The sequence below is a fragment of the Gasterosteus aculeatus genome, chromosome 13, assembly GCF_964276395.1.
Source record: "Gasterosteus aculeatus chromosome 13, fGasAcu3.hap1.1, whole genome shotgun sequence".
NCBI classification, from domain to species: Eukaryota; Metazoa; Chordata; class Actinopteri; order Perciformes; family Gasterosteidae; genus Gasterosteus; species Gasterosteus aculeatus.
This window is the reverse complement of record NC_135701.1, coordinates 455,253-470,083: the sequence shown is the minus strand read 5'-3', so window position 1 is coordinate 470,083 and position 14,831 is coordinate 455,253. Positions and strand designations below refer to the sequence as shown.

The 14,831-nt window shown below is 39.5% G+C and overlaps 24 non-coding genes across 24 annotated transcripts; all 24 read right to left on the bottom strand.

The window, feature by feature from the left end:
• Nucleotides 1-107: 107 nt before the first annotated feature.
• On the bottom strand, nucleotides 108-181 carry trnai-aau (transfer RNA isoleucine (anticodon AAU)). The gene has a single exon. It is a non-coding gene; the product is annotated as a tRNA-Ile (tRNA).
• Nucleotides 182-981: 800 nt separating this feature from the next.
• On the bottom strand, nucleotides 982-1,055 carry trnai-aau (transfer RNA isoleucine (anticodon AAU)). Its single transcript has one exon. It is a non-coding gene; the product is annotated as a tRNA-Ile (tRNA).
• Nucleotides 1,056-1,860: 805 nt separating this feature from the next.
• trnai-aau (transfer RNA isoleucine (anticodon AAU)) lies at nucleotides 1,861-1,934 on the bottom strand. The gene has a single exon. It is a non-coding gene; the product is annotated as a tRNA-Ile (tRNA).
• Nucleotides 1,935-2,182: 248 nt separating this feature from the next.
• Nucleotides 2,183-2,255, bottom strand: trnar-ucg (transfer RNA arginine (anticodon UCG)). Its single transcript has one exon. It is a non-coding gene; the product is annotated as a tRNA-Arg (tRNA).
• A 481-nt stretch (nucleotides 2,256-2,736) lies between these two features.
• On the bottom strand, nucleotides 2,737-2,810 carry trnai-aau (transfer RNA isoleucine (anticodon AAU)). Its single transcript has one exon. It is a non-coding gene; the product is annotated as a tRNA-Ile (tRNA).
• An 800-nt stretch (nucleotides 2,811-3,610) lies between these two features.
• Nucleotides 3,611-3,684, bottom strand: trnai-aau (transfer RNA isoleucine (anticodon AAU)). The gene has a single exon. It is a non-coding gene; the product is annotated as a tRNA-Ile (tRNA).
• An 802-nt stretch (nucleotides 3,685-4,486) lies between these two features.
• Nucleotides 4,487-4,560, bottom strand: trnai-aau (transfer RNA isoleucine (anticodon AAU)). The gene has a single exon. It is a non-coding gene; the product is annotated as a tRNA-Ile (tRNA).
• A 248-nt stretch (nucleotides 4,561-4,808) lies between these two features.
• Nucleotides 4,809-4,881, bottom strand: trnaq-uug (transfer RNA glutamine (anticodon UUG)). Its single transcript has one exon. It is a non-coding gene; the product is annotated as a tRNA-Gln (tRNA).
• A 482-nt stretch (nucleotides 4,882-5,363) lies between these two features.
• Nucleotides 5,364-5,437, bottom strand: trnai-aau (transfer RNA isoleucine (anticodon AAU)). The gene has a single exon. It is a non-coding gene; the product is annotated as a tRNA-Ile (tRNA).
• Nucleotides 5,438-5,685: 248 nt separating this feature from the next.
• On the bottom strand, nucleotides 5,686-5,758 carry trnar-ucg (transfer RNA arginine (anticodon UCG)). The gene has a single exon. It is a non-coding gene; the product is annotated as a tRNA-Arg (tRNA).
• Nucleotides 5,759-6,239: 481 nt separating this feature from the next.
• On the bottom strand, nucleotides 6,240-6,313 carry trnai-aau (transfer RNA isoleucine (anticodon AAU)). The gene has a single exon. It is a non-coding gene; the product is annotated as a tRNA-Ile (tRNA).
• A 248-nt stretch (nucleotides 6,314-6,561) lies between these two features.
• trnar-ucg (transfer RNA arginine (anticodon UCG)) lies at nucleotides 6,562-6,634 on the bottom strand. The gene has a single exon. It is a non-coding gene; the product is annotated as a tRNA-Arg (tRNA).
• Nucleotides 6,635-7,114: 480 nt separating this feature from the next.
• Nucleotides 7,115-7,188, bottom strand: trnai-aau (transfer RNA isoleucine (anticodon AAU)). The gene has a single exon. It is a non-coding gene; the product is annotated as a tRNA-Ile (tRNA).
• Nucleotides 7,189-7,436: 248 nt separating this feature from the next.
• On the bottom strand, nucleotides 7,437-7,509 carry trnar-ucg (transfer RNA arginine (anticodon UCG)). Its single transcript has one exon. It is a non-coding gene; the product is annotated as a tRNA-Arg (tRNA).
• Nucleotides 7,510-7,992: 483 nt separating this feature from the next.
• Nucleotides 7,993-8,066, bottom strand: trnai-aau (transfer RNA isoleucine (anticodon AAU)). Its single transcript has one exon. It is a non-coding gene; the product is annotated as a tRNA-Ile (tRNA).
• Nucleotides 8,067-8,868: 802 nt separating this feature from the next.
• On the bottom strand, nucleotides 8,869-8,942 carry trnai-aau (transfer RNA isoleucine (anticodon AAU)). The gene has a single exon. It is a non-coding gene; the product is annotated as a tRNA-Ile (tRNA).
• A 248-nt stretch (nucleotides 8,943-9,190) lies between these two features.
• trnaq-uug (transfer RNA glutamine (anticodon UUG)) lies at nucleotides 9,191-9,263 on the bottom strand. Its single transcript has one exon. It is a non-coding gene; the product is annotated as a tRNA-Gln (tRNA).
• A 482-nt stretch (nucleotides 9,264-9,745) lies between these two features.
• trnai-aau (transfer RNA isoleucine (anticodon AAU)) lies at nucleotides 9,746-9,819 on the bottom strand. Its single transcript has one exon. It is a non-coding gene; the product is annotated as a tRNA-Ile (tRNA).
• An 801-nt stretch (nucleotides 9,820-10,620) lies between these two features.
• Nucleotides 10,621-10,694, bottom strand: trnai-aau (transfer RNA isoleucine (anticodon AAU)). Its single transcript has one exon. It is a non-coding gene; the product is annotated as a tRNA-Ile (tRNA).
• An 804-nt stretch (nucleotides 10,695-11,498) lies between these two features.
• Nucleotides 11,499-11,572, bottom strand: trnai-aau (transfer RNA isoleucine (anticodon AAU)). The gene has a single exon. It is a non-coding gene; the product is annotated as a tRNA-Ile (tRNA).
• An 803-nt stretch (nucleotides 11,573-12,375) lies between these two features.
• On the bottom strand, nucleotides 12,376-12,449 carry trnai-aau (transfer RNA isoleucine (anticodon AAU)). Its single transcript has one exon. It is a non-coding gene; the product is annotated as a tRNA-Ile (tRNA).
• Nucleotides 12,450-13,573: 1,124 nt separating this feature from the next.
• trnar-ucg (transfer RNA arginine (anticodon UCG)) lies at nucleotides 13,574-13,646 on the bottom strand. Its single transcript has one exon. It is a non-coding gene; the product is annotated as a tRNA-Arg (tRNA).
• Nucleotides 13,647-14,126: 480 nt separating this feature from the next.
• Nucleotides 14,127-14,200, bottom strand: trnai-aau (transfer RNA isoleucine (anticodon AAU)). Its single transcript has one exon. It is a non-coding gene; the product is annotated as a tRNA-Ile (tRNA).
• A 248-nt stretch (nucleotides 14,201-14,448) lies between these two features.
• Nucleotides 14,449-14,521, bottom strand: trnar-ucg (transfer RNA arginine (anticodon UCG)). The gene has a single exon. It is a non-coding gene; the product is annotated as a tRNA-Arg (tRNA).
• Between the last annotated feature and the right edge of the window lie 310 nt (nucleotides 14,522-14,831).

Genomic DNA, 14,831 nt, shown 5'->3' with positions numbered 1-14,831 from the left:
GGGATGTAGTATCAGCTCACTTTCTATTGGATTCTTCTTTGGAATAGGACAGTTTCAGAGGCTGGAATAACACAGACTAAATAAAAACATGGTATCCTGGCAATCCTTGGCCAGTATGGGGATTGAACCCATGACCTTGGCGTTATTAGCACCACGCTCTGACCATCTGAGCTAACCGGCCCTTTTCTCTTGAGTTTATCCAACTACAGTAAATCCAGATTTCATGCCAAATGAGAACTTCGAAAATGCAGGCAGTAAACAATTGTCAGTCAGTTGTGAGAGCCTATCACCTTTAATTTCCCCATTAAAATACACGGTGAAGAGAATGAATTTAACTATAATGGAAGTATATTTTGTTGGAAACAAAAATGCATATATCTGATGAAATTCAACTTTGCACAAGACTTCTTACAAATATCTTGGAAATTTCAACCAAGAAGGGACTCGAACCCTCAATCTTCTGATCCGAAGTCAGACACCTTGTCCATTAGGCCACGTGGTCCCTAAATGCACCAGTTTCATTTTTTTTAACTGCTATTATTCACCTGCAAAGTAGGAGGACCAGAAAAATATCTTTCAACACCTGAGGTTTGCAACGCCATCATGAATTTAAACATCTACTGCAAGTGTGGACGGATTTATCGTTGAATGAGTGTTACCAGCGGGTTTTGAGATTTAACTTACAATCACATAGTATCACCATTACGTTCTGACAATGTCAGGTAAAGACACAGTTTAGATTTTTTTTAATTGGCCTGGGAGAATACTTGAGAATGTTACCAGTGGGATCACCTACTGGCTTGGCATTGCTAGACAGGATGAATGGGTTTCCACAAAAAAATATTTGGATGGAGGTAGATCATTGAACCTGGATGGGATGTAGTAACAGCTGACTTTCTATTGGATTCTTCTTTGGAATAGGACAGTTTCAGAGGCTGGAATAACACAGACTAAATAAAAACATGATATCCTGGCAATCCTTGGCCAGTATGGGGATTGAACCCATGACCTTGGCGTTATTAGCACCACGCTCTGACCATCTGAGCTAACCGGCCCTTTTCTCTTGATTTTATCCAACTACAGTAAATCCAGATTTCAGGCCAAATGAGAACTTCTATGATGCAGGCAGTAAATAATTGTCAATCAGTTCTGAGAGCCTATCACCTTTAATTTCCCAATTAAAATAGACGGTGAAGAGAATGAATTTAACTATAATGGAAGTATATTTTGTTGGAAACAAAAATGCATATATCTGATGAAATTCAACTTTGCGCAAGACTTCTTACAAATATCTTGGAAGTTTCAACCAAGAAGGGACTCGAACCCTCCATCTTCTGATCCGAAGTCAGACGCCTTGTCCATTAGGCCACGTGGTCCCTAAATGCAGCAGTTTCACTTTCTTTTTCACTGCTATTATTCACCTGCAGAGTAGGAGGACCAGAAAAATATCTTTCAACACCTGAGGTTTGCAACGCCATCATGAATTTAAATATGTACTGCAAGTGTGGACGGATTTGTCATTGAATGAGTGTTACCGGGTTTTTTTTGGGATTTAACTTACAATCACATAGTATCACCATTACGTTCTGACAATGTCAGGTAAAGACACAGTTTTGATTTTTTTTAATTGGCCTGGGAGAATACTTGAGAATGTTACCAGTGGGATCACCTACTGGCTTGGCATTGCTAGACAGGATGAATGGGTTTCCACAAAAAAATATTTGGATGGAGGTAGATCATTGAACCTGGATGGGATGTAGTAACAGCTGACTTTCTATTGGATTCTTCTTTGGAATAGGACAGTTTCAGAGGCTGGAATAACACAGACTAAATAAAAACATATGATATTCTGGCAATCCTTGGCCAGTATGGGGATTGAACCCATGACCTTGGCGTTATTAGCACCACGCTCTGACCATCTGAGCCTACCGGCCCTTTTCTCTTGACTTTATCCAACCACATTAAATCCAGACTTCATGCCAAATGAGAACTTCTAAAATGCAGGCAGTAAATAATTGTCAATTAGTTGTGAGAGCCTATCACCTTTAATTTCCCCATTAAAATAGACGGTGAAGAGAATGAATTTAAATATAATGGAAAAGTATTTTGTTGGAAACAACAATGCTCATACCTGAGGAAATTTAACTTTGCACAAGACATCTTACAAATATCTTGGAAGTTTCAACCACGAAGGGACTCGAACCCTCAATCTTCTGATCCGAAGTCAGACGCCTTGTCCATTAGGCCACGTGGTCCCTAAATGCAGCAGTTTCACTTTCTTTTTCACTGCTATTATTCACCGGCAGAGTAGGAGGACCAGAAAAATATCTTTCAACACCTGAGGTTTGCAACGCCATCATGAATTTAAATATGTACTGCAAGTGTGGACGGATTTTTTGTTGAATGAGTGTTACCAGGGGGTTTTGCGACTTAACTTACAATCACATAGTATCACCATTACGTTCTGACAATGTCAGGTAAAGACACAGTTTTGATTTTTTTTAATTGGCCTGGGAGAATACTTGAGAATGTTACCAGTGGGATCACCTACTGGCTTGGCATTGCTAGACAGGATGAATGGGTTTCCACAAAAAAATATTTGGATGGAGGTAGATCATTGAACCTGGATGGGATGTAGTATCAGCTCACTTTCTATTGGATTCTTCTTTGGAATAGGACAGTTTCAGAGGCTGGAATAACACAGACTAAATAAAAACATGGTATCCTGGCAATCCTTGGCCAGTATGGGGATTGAACCCATGACCTTGGCGTTATTAGCACCACGCTCTGACCATCTGAGCTAACCGGCCCTTTTCTCTTGAGTTTATCCAACTACAGTAAATCCAGATTTCATGCCAAATGAGAACTTCGAAAATGCAGGCAGTAAACAATTGTCAGTCAGTTGTGAGAGCCTATCACCTTTAATTTCCCCATTAAAATACACGGTGAAGAGAATGAATTTAACTATAATGGAAGTATATTTTGTTGGAAACAAAAATGCATATATCTGATGAAATTCAACTTTGCACAAGACTTCTTACAAATATCTTGGAAATTTCAACCAAGAAGGGACTCGAACCCTCAATCTTCTGATCCGAAGTCAGACACCTTGTCCATTAGGCCACGTGGTCCCTAAATGCACCAGTTTCATTTTTTTTAACTGCTATTATTCACCTGCAAAGTAGGAGGACCAGAAAAATATCTTTCAACACCTGAGGTTTGCAACGCCATCATGAATTTAAACATCTACTGCAAGTGTGGACGGATTTATCGTTGAATGAGTGTTACCAGCGGGTTTTGAGATTTAACTTACAATCACATAGTATCACCATTACGTTCTGACAATGTCAGGTAAAGACACAGTTTAGATTTTTTTTAATTGGCCTGGGAGAATACTTGAGAATGTTACCAGTGGGATCACCTACTGGCTTGGCATTGCTAGACAGGATGAATGGGTTTCCACAAAAAAATATTTGGATGGAGGTAGATCATTGAACCTGGATGGGATGTAGTAACAGCTGACTTTCTATTGGATTCTTCTTTGGAATAGGACAGTTTCAGAGGCTGGAATAACACAGACTAAATAAAAACATGATATCCTGGCAATCCTTGGCCAGTATGGGGATTGAACCCATGACCTTGGCGTTATTAGCACCACGCTCTGACCATCTGAGCTAACCGGCCCTTTTCTCTTGATTTTATCCAACTACAGTAAATCCAGATTTCAGGCCAAATGAGAACTTCTATGATGCAGGCAGTAAATAATTGTCAATCAGTTCTGAGAGCCTATCACCTTTAATTTCCCAATTAAAATAGACGGTGAAGAGAATGAATTTAACTATAATGGAAGTATATTTTGTTGGAAACAAAAATGCATATATCTGATGAAATTCAACTTTGCGCAAGACTTCTTACAAATATCTTGGAAGTTTCAACCAAGAAGGGACTCGAACCCTCCATCTTCTGATCCGAAGTCAGACGCCTTGTCCATTAGGCCACGTGGTCCCTAAATGCAGCAGTTTCACTTTCTTTTTCACTGCTATTATTCACCTGCAGAGTAGGAGGACCAGAAAAATATCTTTCAACACCTGAGGTTTGCAACGCCATCATGAATTTAAATATGTACTGCAAGTGTGGACGGATTTATTGTTGAATGAGTGTTACCAGGGGGTTTTGCGACTTAACTTACAATCACATAGTATCACCATTACGTTCTGACAATGTCAGGTAAAGACACAGTTTAGATTTTTTTTAATTGGCCTGGGAGAATACTTGAGAATGTTACCAGTGGGATCACCTACTGGCTTGGCATTGCTAGACAGGATGAATGGGTTTCCACAAAAAAATATTTGAATGGAGGTAGATCATTGAACCTGGATGGGATGTAGTAACAGCTGACTTTCTATTGGATTCTTCTTTGGAATAGGACAGTTTCAGAGGCTGGAATAACACAGACTAAATAAAAACATGATATCCTGGCAATCCTTGGCCAGTATGGGGATTGAACCCATGACCTTGGCGTTATTAGCACCACGCTCTGACCATCTGAGCTAACCGGCCCTTTTCTCTTGGTTTTATCCAACTACAGTAAATCCAGATTTCAGGCCAAATGAGAACTTCTATGATGCAGGCAGTAAATAATTGTCAATCAGTTGTGAGAGCGTATCACCTTTAATTTCCCCATTAAAATAGACGGTGAAGAGAATGAATTTAAATATAATGGAAGTATATTTTGTTGGAAACAACAATGCATATACCTGATGAAATTCAACTTTGCACAAGACTTCTTACAAATATCTTGGAAGTTTCAACGACGAAGGGACTCGAACCCTCAATCTTCTGATCCAAAGTCAGACGCCTTGTCCATTAGGCTACGTGGTCCCTAAATGCAGCAGTTTCACTTTTTTTTTACTGCTATTATTCACCGGCAGAGTAGGAGGAACAGAGAAATATCTTTCAACACCTGAGGTTTGCAACGCCATCATGAATTTAAACATCTACTGCAAGTGTGGACGGATTTATCGTTGAATGAGTGTTACCAGGGGGTTTTGCGATTTAACTTACAATCACATAGTATCACCATTACGTTCTGACAATGTCAGGTAAAGACACAGTTTAGATTTGTTTTAATTGGCCTGGGAGAATACTTGAGAATGTTACCAGTGGGATCACTTACTGGCTTGGCATTGCTAGACAGGATGAATGGGTTTCCACAAAAAAATATTTGGATGGAGGTAGATCATTGAACCTGGATTGGATGTAGTAACAGCTGACTTTCTATTGGATTCTTCTTTGGAATAGGACAGTTTCAGAGGCTGGAATAACACAGACTAAATAAAAACATATGATATTCTGGCAATCCTTGGCCAGTATGGGGATTGAACCCATGACCTTGGCGTTATTAGCACCACGCTCTGACCATCTGAGCTAACCGGCCCTTTTCTCTTGATTTTATCCAACTACAGTAAATCCAGATTCCAGGCCAAATGAGAACTTCTATGATGCAGGCAGTAAATAATTGTCAATCAGTTGTGAGAGCCTATCACCTTTAATTTCCCCATTAAAATAGACGGTGAAGAGAATGAATTTAAATATAATGGAAGTATATTTTGTTGGAAACAACAATGAATATATCTGATGAAATTCAACTTTGCACAAGACATCTTACAAATATCTTGGAAGTTTCAACCACGAAGGGACTCGAACCCTCAATCTTCTGATCCGAAGTCAGACGCCTTGTCCATTAGGCCACGAGGTCCCTAAATGCAGCAGTTTCACTTTTTTTTAACTGCTATTATTCACCTGCAGAGTAGGAGGACCAGAAAAATATCTTTCAACACCTGAGGTTTGCAACGCCATCATGAATTTAAATATCTACTGCAAGTGTGGACGGATTTATCGTTGAATGAGTGTTACCGGGGTTTTTTTGGGATTTAACTTACAATCACATAGTATCACCATTACGTTCTGACAATGTCAGGTAAAGACACAGTTTAGATTTGTTTTAATTGGCCTGGGAGAATACTTGAGAATGTTACCAGTGGGATCACCTACTGGCTTGGCATTGCTAGACAGAATGAATGGGTTTCCACAAAAAAACCTTTGGATGGAGGTAGATCATTGAACCTGGATGGGATGTAGTAACAGCTGACTTTCTATTGGATTCTTCTTTGGAATAGGGCAGTTTCAGAGGCTGGAATAACACAGACTAAATAAAAACATGATAACCTGGCAATCCTTGGCCAGTATGGGGATTGAACCCATGACCTTGGCGTTATTAGCACCACGCTCTGACCATCTGAGCTAACCGGCCCTTTTCTCTTGATTTTATCCAACTACAGTAAATCCAGATTTCAGGCCAAATGAGAACTTCTATGATGCAGGCAGTAAATAATTGTCAATCAGTTGTGAGAGCCTATCACCTTTAATTTCCCCATTAAAATAGACGGTGAAGAGAATGAATTTAAATATAATGGAAGTATATTTTGTTTGAAACAACAATGCATATACCTGATGAAATTCAACTTTGCACAAGACTTCTTACAAATATCTTGGAAGTTTCAACCAAGAAGGGACTCGAACCCTCAATCTTCTGATCCGAAGTCAGACGCCTTGTCCATTAGGCCACGTGGTCCCTAAATGCAACAGTTTCATTTTTTTTAACTGCTATTATTCACCTGCAGAGTAGGAGGACCAGAAAAATATCTTTCAACACCTGAGGTTTGCAACGCCATCATGAATTTAAACATCTACTGCAAGTGTGGACGGATTTATCGTTGAATGAGTGTTACCAGGGGGTTTTGCGATTTAACTTACAATCACATAGTATCACCATTACGTTCTGACAATGTCAGGTAAAGACACAGTTTAGATTTTTTTTAATTGGCCTGGGAGAATACTTGAGAATGTTACCAGTGGGATAACCTACTGGCTTGGCATTGCTAGACAGGATGAATGGGTTTCCACAAAAAAATATTTGGATGGAGGTAGATCATTGAACCTGGATGGGATGTAGTAACAGCTGACTTTCTATGGATTCTTCTTTGGAATAGGACAGTTTCAGAGGCTGGAATAACACAGACTAAATAAAAACATATGATATTCTGGCAATCCTTGGCCAGTATGGGGATTGAACCCATGACCTTGGCGTTATTAGCACCACGCTCTGACCATCTGAGCCTACCGGCCCTTTTCTCTTGACTTTATCCAACCACATTAAATCCAGACTTCATGCCAAATGAGAACTTCTAAAATGCAGGCAGTAAATAATTGTCAATTAGTTGTGAGAGCCTATCACCTTTAATTTCCCCATTAAAATAGACGGTGAAGAGAATGAATTTAAATATAATGGAAAAGTATTTTGTTGGAAACAACAATGCTCATACCTGAGGAAATTTAACTTTGCACAAGACATCTTACAAATATCTTGGAAGTTTTAACCACGAAGGGACTCAAACCCTCAATCTTCTGATCCGAAGTCAGACGCCTTGTCCATTAGGCCACGTGGTCCCTAAATGCAGCAGTTTCACTTTCTTTTTCACTGCTATTATTCACCGGCAGAGTAGGTGGACCAGAAAAATATCTTTCAACACCTGAGGTTTGCAACGCCATCATGAATTTAAATATGTACTGCAAGTGTGGACGGATTTTTTGTTGAATGAGTGTTACCAGGGGGTTTTGCGACTTAACTTACAATCACATAGTATCACCATTACGTTCTGACAATGTCAGGTAAAGACACAGTTTTGATTTTTTTTAATTGGCCTGGGAGAATACTTGAGAATGTTACCAGTGGGATCACCTACTGGCTTGGCATTGCTAGACAGAATGAATGGGTTTCCACAAAAAAACCTTTGGATGGAGGGAGATCATTGAACCTGGATGGGATGTAGTAACAGCTGACTTTCTATTGGATTCTTCTTTGGAATAGGACAGTTTCAGAGGCTGGAATAACACAGACTAAATAAAAACATATGATATTCTGGCAATCCTTGGCCAGTATGGGGATTGAACCCATGACCTTGGCGTTATTAGCACCACGCTCTGACCATCTGAGCTAACCGGCCCTTTTCTCTTGATTTTATCCAACTACAGTAAATCCAGATTTCAGGCCAAATGAGAACTTCTATGATGCAGGCAGTAAATAATTGTCAATCAGTTGTGAGAGCCTATCACCTTTAATTTCCCAATTAAAATAGACGGTGAAGAGAATGAATTTAACTATAATGGAAGTATATTTTGTTGGAAACAAAAATGCATATATCTGATGAAATTCAACTTTGCGCAAGACTTCTTACAAATATCTTGGAAGTTTCAACCAAGAAGGGACTCGAACCCTCCATCTTCTGATCCGAAGTCAGACGCCTTGTCCATTAGGCCACGTGGTCCCTAAATGCAGCAGTTTCACTTTCTTTTTCACTGCTATTATTCACCTGCAGAGTAGGAGGACCAGAAAAATATCTTTCAACACCTGAGGTTTGCAACGCCATCATGAATTTAAATATGTACTGCAAGTGTGGACGGATTTATTGTTGAATGAGTGTTACCAGGGGGTTTTGCGACTTAACTTACAATCACATAGTATCACCATTACGTTCTGACAATGTCAGGTAAAGACACAGTTTAGATTTTTTTTAATTGGCCTGGGAGAATACTTGAGAATGTTACCAGTGGGATCACCTACTGGCTTGGCATTGCTAGACAGGATGAATGGGTTTCCACAAAAAAATATTTGGATGGAGGTAGATCATTGAACCTGGATGGGATGTAGTAACAGCTGACTTTCTATTGGATTCTTCTTTGGAATAGGACAGTTTCAGAGGCTGGAATAACACAGACTAAATAAAAACATGATATCCTGGCAATCCTTGGCCAGTATGGGGATTGAACCCATGACCTTGGCGTTATTAGCACCACGCTCTGACCATCTGAGCTAACCGGCCCTTTTCTCTTGGTTTTATCCAACTACAGTAAATCCAGATTTCAGGCCAAATGAGAACTTCTATGATGCAGGCAGTAAATAATTGTCAATCAGTTGTGAGAGCGTATCACCTTTAATTTCCCCATTAAAATAGACGGTGAAGAGAATGAATTTAAATATAATGGAAGTATATTTTGTTGGAAACAACAATGCATATACCTGATGAAATTCAACTTTGCACAAGACTTCTTACAAATATCTTGGAAGTTTCAACCACGAAGGGACTCGAACCCTCAATCTTCTGATCCAAAGTCAGACGCCTTGTCCATTAGGCTACGTGGTCCCTAAATGCAGCAGTTTCACTTTTTTTTTACTGCTATTATTCACCGGCAGAGTAGGAGGAACAGAGAAATATCTTTCAACACCTGAGGTTTGCAACGCCATCATGAATTTAAACATCTACTGCAAGTGTGGACGGATTTATCGTTGAATGAGTGTTACCAGGGGGTTTTGCGATTTAACTTACAATCACATAGTATCACCATTACGTTCTGACAATGTCAGGTAAAGACACAGTTTAGATTTGTTTTAATTGGCCTGGGAGAATACTTGAGAATGTTACCAGTGGGATCACCTACTGGCTTGGCATTGCTAGACAGGATGAATGGGTTTCCACAAAAAAATATTTGGATGGAGGTAGATCATTGAACCTGGATTGGATGTAGTAACAGCTGACTTTCTATTGGATTCTTCTTTGGAATAGGACAGTTTCAGAGGCTGGAATAACACAGACTAAATAAAAACATATGATATTCTGGCAATCCTTGGCCAGTATGGGGATTTAACCCATGACCTTGGCGTTATTAGCACCACACTCTGACCATCTGAGCTAACCAGCCCTTTTCTCTTGATTTTATCCAACTACAGTAAATCCAGATTTCAGGCCAAATGAGAACTTCTATGATGCAGGCAGTAAATAATTGTCAATCAGTTGTGAGAGCGTATCACCTTTAATCTCCCCATTAAAATAGACGGTGAAGAGAATGAATTTAACTATAATGGAAGTATGTTTTGTTGGAAACAACAATGCTCATACTTGAGGAAATTCTACTTTGCACAAGACTTCTTACAAATATCTTGGAAGTTTCAACCAAGAAGGGACTCGAACCCTCCATCTTCTGATCCGAAGTCAGACACCTTGTCCATTAGGCCACGTGGTCCCTAAATGCAACAGTTTCATTTTTTTTAACTGCTATTATTCACCTGCAAAGTAGGAGGACCAGAAAAATATCTTTCAACACCTGAGGTTTGCAACGCCATCATGAATTTAAATATGTACTGCAAGTGTGGACGGATTTATCATTGAATGAGTGTTACCGGGTTTTTTTTGGGATTTAACTTACAATCACATAGTATCACCATTACGTTCTGACAATGTCAGGTAAAGACACAGTTTTGATTTTTTTTAATTGGCCTGGGAGAATACTTGAGAATGTTACCAGTGGGATCACCTACTGGCTTGGCATTGCTAGACAGAATGAATGGGTTTCCACAAAAAAACCTTTGGATGGAGGGAGATCATTGAACCTGGATGGGATGTAGTAACAGCTGACTTTCTATTGGATTCTTCTTTGGAATAGGACAGTTTCAGAGGCTGGAATAACACAGACTAAATAAAAACATGATATCCTGGCAATCCTTGGCCAGTATGGGGATTGAACCCATGACCTTGGCGTTATTAGCACCACGCTCTGACCATCTGAGCTAACCGGCCCTTTTCTCTTGATTTTATCCAACTACAGTAAATCCAGATTTCAGGCCAAATGAGAACTTCTATGATGCAGGCAGTAAATAATTGTCAATCAGTTGTGAGAGCCTATCACCTTTAATTTCCCAATTAAAATAGACGGTGAAGAGAATGAATTTAACTATAATGGAAGTATATTTTGTTGGAAACAAAAATGCATATATCTGATGAAATTCAACTTTGCGCAAGACTTCTTACAAATATCTTGGAAGTTTCAACCAAGAAGGGACTCGAACCCTCCATCTTCTGATCCGAAGTCAGACGCCTTGTCCATTAGGCCACGTGGTCCCTAAATGCAGCAGTTTCACTTTCTTTTTCACTGCTATTATTCACCTGCAGAGTAGGAGGACCAGAAAAATATCTTTCAACACCTGAGGTTTGCAACGCCATCATGAATTTAAATATGTACTGCAAGTGTGGACGGATTTATTGTTGAATGAGTGTTACCAGGGGGTTTTGCGACTTAACTTACAATCACATAGTATCACCATTACGTTCTGACAATGTCAGGTAAAGACACAGTTTAGATTTTTTTTAATTGGCCTGGGAGAATACTTGAGAATGTTACCAGTGGGATCACCTACTGGCTTGGCATTGCTAGACAGGATGAATGGGTTTCCACAAAAAAATATTTGGATGGAGGTAGATCATTGAACCTGGATTGGATGTAGTAACAGCTGACTTTCTATTGGATTCTTCTTTGGAATAGGACAGTTTCAGAGGCTGGAATAACACAGACTAAATAAAAACATATGATATTCTGGCAATCCTTGGCCAGTATGGGGATTTAACCCATGACCTTGGCGTTATTAGCACCACACTCTGACCATCTGAGCTAACCAGCCCTTTTCTCTTGATTTTATCCAACTACAGTAAATCCAGATTTCAGGCCAAATGAGAACTTCTATGATGCAGGCAGTAAATAATTGTCAATCAGTTGTGAGAGCGTATCACCTTTAATTTCCCCATTAAAATAGACGGTGAAGAGAATGAATTTAACTATAATGGAAGTATGTTTTGTTGGAAACAACAATGCTCATACTTGAGGAAATTCTACTTTGCACAAGACTTCTTACAAATATCTTGGAAGTTTCAACCAAGAAGGGACTCGAACCCTCCATCTTCTGATCCGAAGTCAGACACCTTGTCCATTAGGCCACGTGGTCCCTAAATGCAACAGTTTCATTTTTTTTAACTGCTATTATTCACCTGCAAAGTAGGAGGACCAGAAAAATATCTTTCAACACCTGAGGTTTGCAACGCCATCATGAATTTAAATATGTACTGCAAGTGTGGACGGATTTATCATTGAATGAGTGTTACCGGGTTTTTTTTGGGATTTAACTTACAATCACATAGTATCACCATTACGTTCTGACAATGTCAGGTAAAGACACAGTTTTGATTTTTTTTAATTGGCCTGGGAGAATACTTGAGAATGTTACCAGTGGGATCACCTACTGGCTTGGCATTGCTAGACAGAATGAATGGGTTTCCACAAAAAAACCTTTGGATGGAGGGAGATCATTGAACCTGGATGGGATGTAGTAACAGCTGACTTTCTATTGGATTCTTCTTTGGAATAGGACAGTTTCAGAGGCTGGAATAACACAGACTAAATAAAAACATATGATATTCTGGCAATCCTTGGCCAGTATGGGGATTGAACCCATGACCTTGGCGTTATTAGCACCACGCTCTGACCATCTGAGCTAACCGGCCCTTTTCTCTTGATTTTATCGAACTACAGTAAATCCAGATTTCAGGCCAAATGAGAACTTCTGTGATGCAGGCAGTAAATAATTGTCAATCAGTTGTGAGAGCCTATCACCTTTAATTTCCCAATTAAAATAGACGGTGAAGAGAATGAATTTAACTATAATGGAAGTATATTTTGTTGGAAACAAAAATGCATATATCTGATGAAATTCAACTTTGCGCAAGACTTCTTACAAATATCTTGGAAGTTTCAACCAAGAAGGGACTCGAACCCTCCATCTTCTGATCCGAAGTCAGACGCCTTGTCCATTAGGCCACGTGGTCCCTAAATGCAACAGTTTCATTTTTTTTAACTGCTATTATTCACCTGCAGAGTAGGAGGACCAGCAAAATATCTTTCAACACCTGAGGTTTGCAACGCCATCATGAATTTAAACATCTACTGCAAGTGTGGACGGATTTATCGTTGAATGAGTGTTACCAGGGGGTTTTGCGATTTAACTTACAATCACATAGTATCACCATTACGTTCTGACAATGTCAGGTAAAGACACAGTTTAGATTTTTTTTAATTGGCCTGGGAGAATACTTGAGAATGTTACCAGTGGGATCACCTACTGGCTTGGCATTGCTAGACAGGATGAATGGGTTTCCACAAAAAAATATTTGGATGGAGGTAGATCATTGAACCTGGATGGGATGTAGTAACAGCTGACTTTCTATTGGATTCTTCTTTGGAATAGGACAGTTTCAGAGGCTGGAATAACACAGACTAAATAAAAACATATGATATTCTGGCAATCCTTGGCCAGTATGGGGATTGAACCCATGACCTTGGCGTTATTATTACCACGCTCTGACCATCTGAGCTAACCGGCCCTTTTCTCTTGATTTTATCCAACTACAGTAAATCCAGATTCCAGGCCAAATGAGAACTTCTATGATGCAGGCAGTAAATAATTGTCAATCAGTCGTGAGAGCCTATCACCTTTAATTTCCCCATTAAAATAGACGGTGAAGAGAATGAATTTAAATATAATGGAAGTATATTTTGTTGGAAACAACAATGCATATACCTGATGAAATTCAACTTTGCACAAGACTTCTTACAAATATCTTGGAAGTTTCAACCACGAAGGGACTCGAACCCTCAATCTTCTGATCCGAAGTCAGACGCCTTGTCCATTAGGCCACGTGGTCCCTAAATGCAGCAGTTTCATTTTTTTTTAACTGCTATTATTCACCTGCAGATTAGGAGGACCAGAAAAATATCTTTCAACACCTGAGGTTTGCAACGCCATCATGAATTTAAACATCTACTGCAAGTGTGGACGGATTTATCGTTGAATGAGTGTTACCAGGGGGTTTTGCGATTTAACTTACAATCACATAGTATCACCATTACGTTCTGACAATGTCAGGTAAAGACACAGTTTAGATTTTTTTTAATTGGCCTGGGAGAATACTTGAGAATGTTACCAGTGGGATCACCTACTGGCTTGGCATTGCTAGACAGGATGAATGGGTTTCCACAAAAAAATATTTGGATGGAGGTAGATCATTGAACCTGGATGGGATGTAGTATCAGCTCACTTTCTATTGGATTCTTCTTTGGAATAGGACAGTTTCAGAGGCTGGAATAACACAGAATAAATAAAAACATGATATCCTGGCAAGCCTTGGCCAGTATGGGGATTGAACCCATGACCTTGGCGTTATTAGCACCACGCTCTGACCATCTGAGCTAACCGGCCCTTTTCTCTTGATTTTATCCAACTACAGTAAATCCAGATTCCAGGCCAAATGAGAACGTCTATGATGCAGGCAGTAAATAATTGTCAATCAGTTGTGAGAGCCTATCACCTTTAATTTCCCCATTAAAATAGACGGTGAAGAGAATGAATTCAAATATAATCGAAGTATATTTTGTTGGAAACAACAACGCTCATACCTGAGGAAATTCAACTTTGCACAAGACATCTTACAAATATCTTGGAAGTTTCAACCACGAAGGGACTCGAACCCTCAATCTTCTGATCCGAAGTCAGACGCCTTGTCCATTAGGCCACGTGGTCCCTAAATGCAGCAGTTTCACTTTTTTTTAACTGCTATTATTCACCTGCAGAGTAGGAGGACCAGAAAAATATCTTTCAACACCTGAGGTTTGCAACGCCATCATGAATTTAAACATCTACTGCAAGTGTGGACGGATTTATTGTTGAATGAGTGTTACCAGGGGGTTTTGCGACTTAACTTACAATCACATAGTATCACCATTACGTTCTGACAATGTCAAGTAAAGACACAGTTTAGATTTTTTTTAATTGGCCTGAGAGAATACTTGAGAATGTTACCAGTGGGATCACCTACTGGCTTGGCATTGCT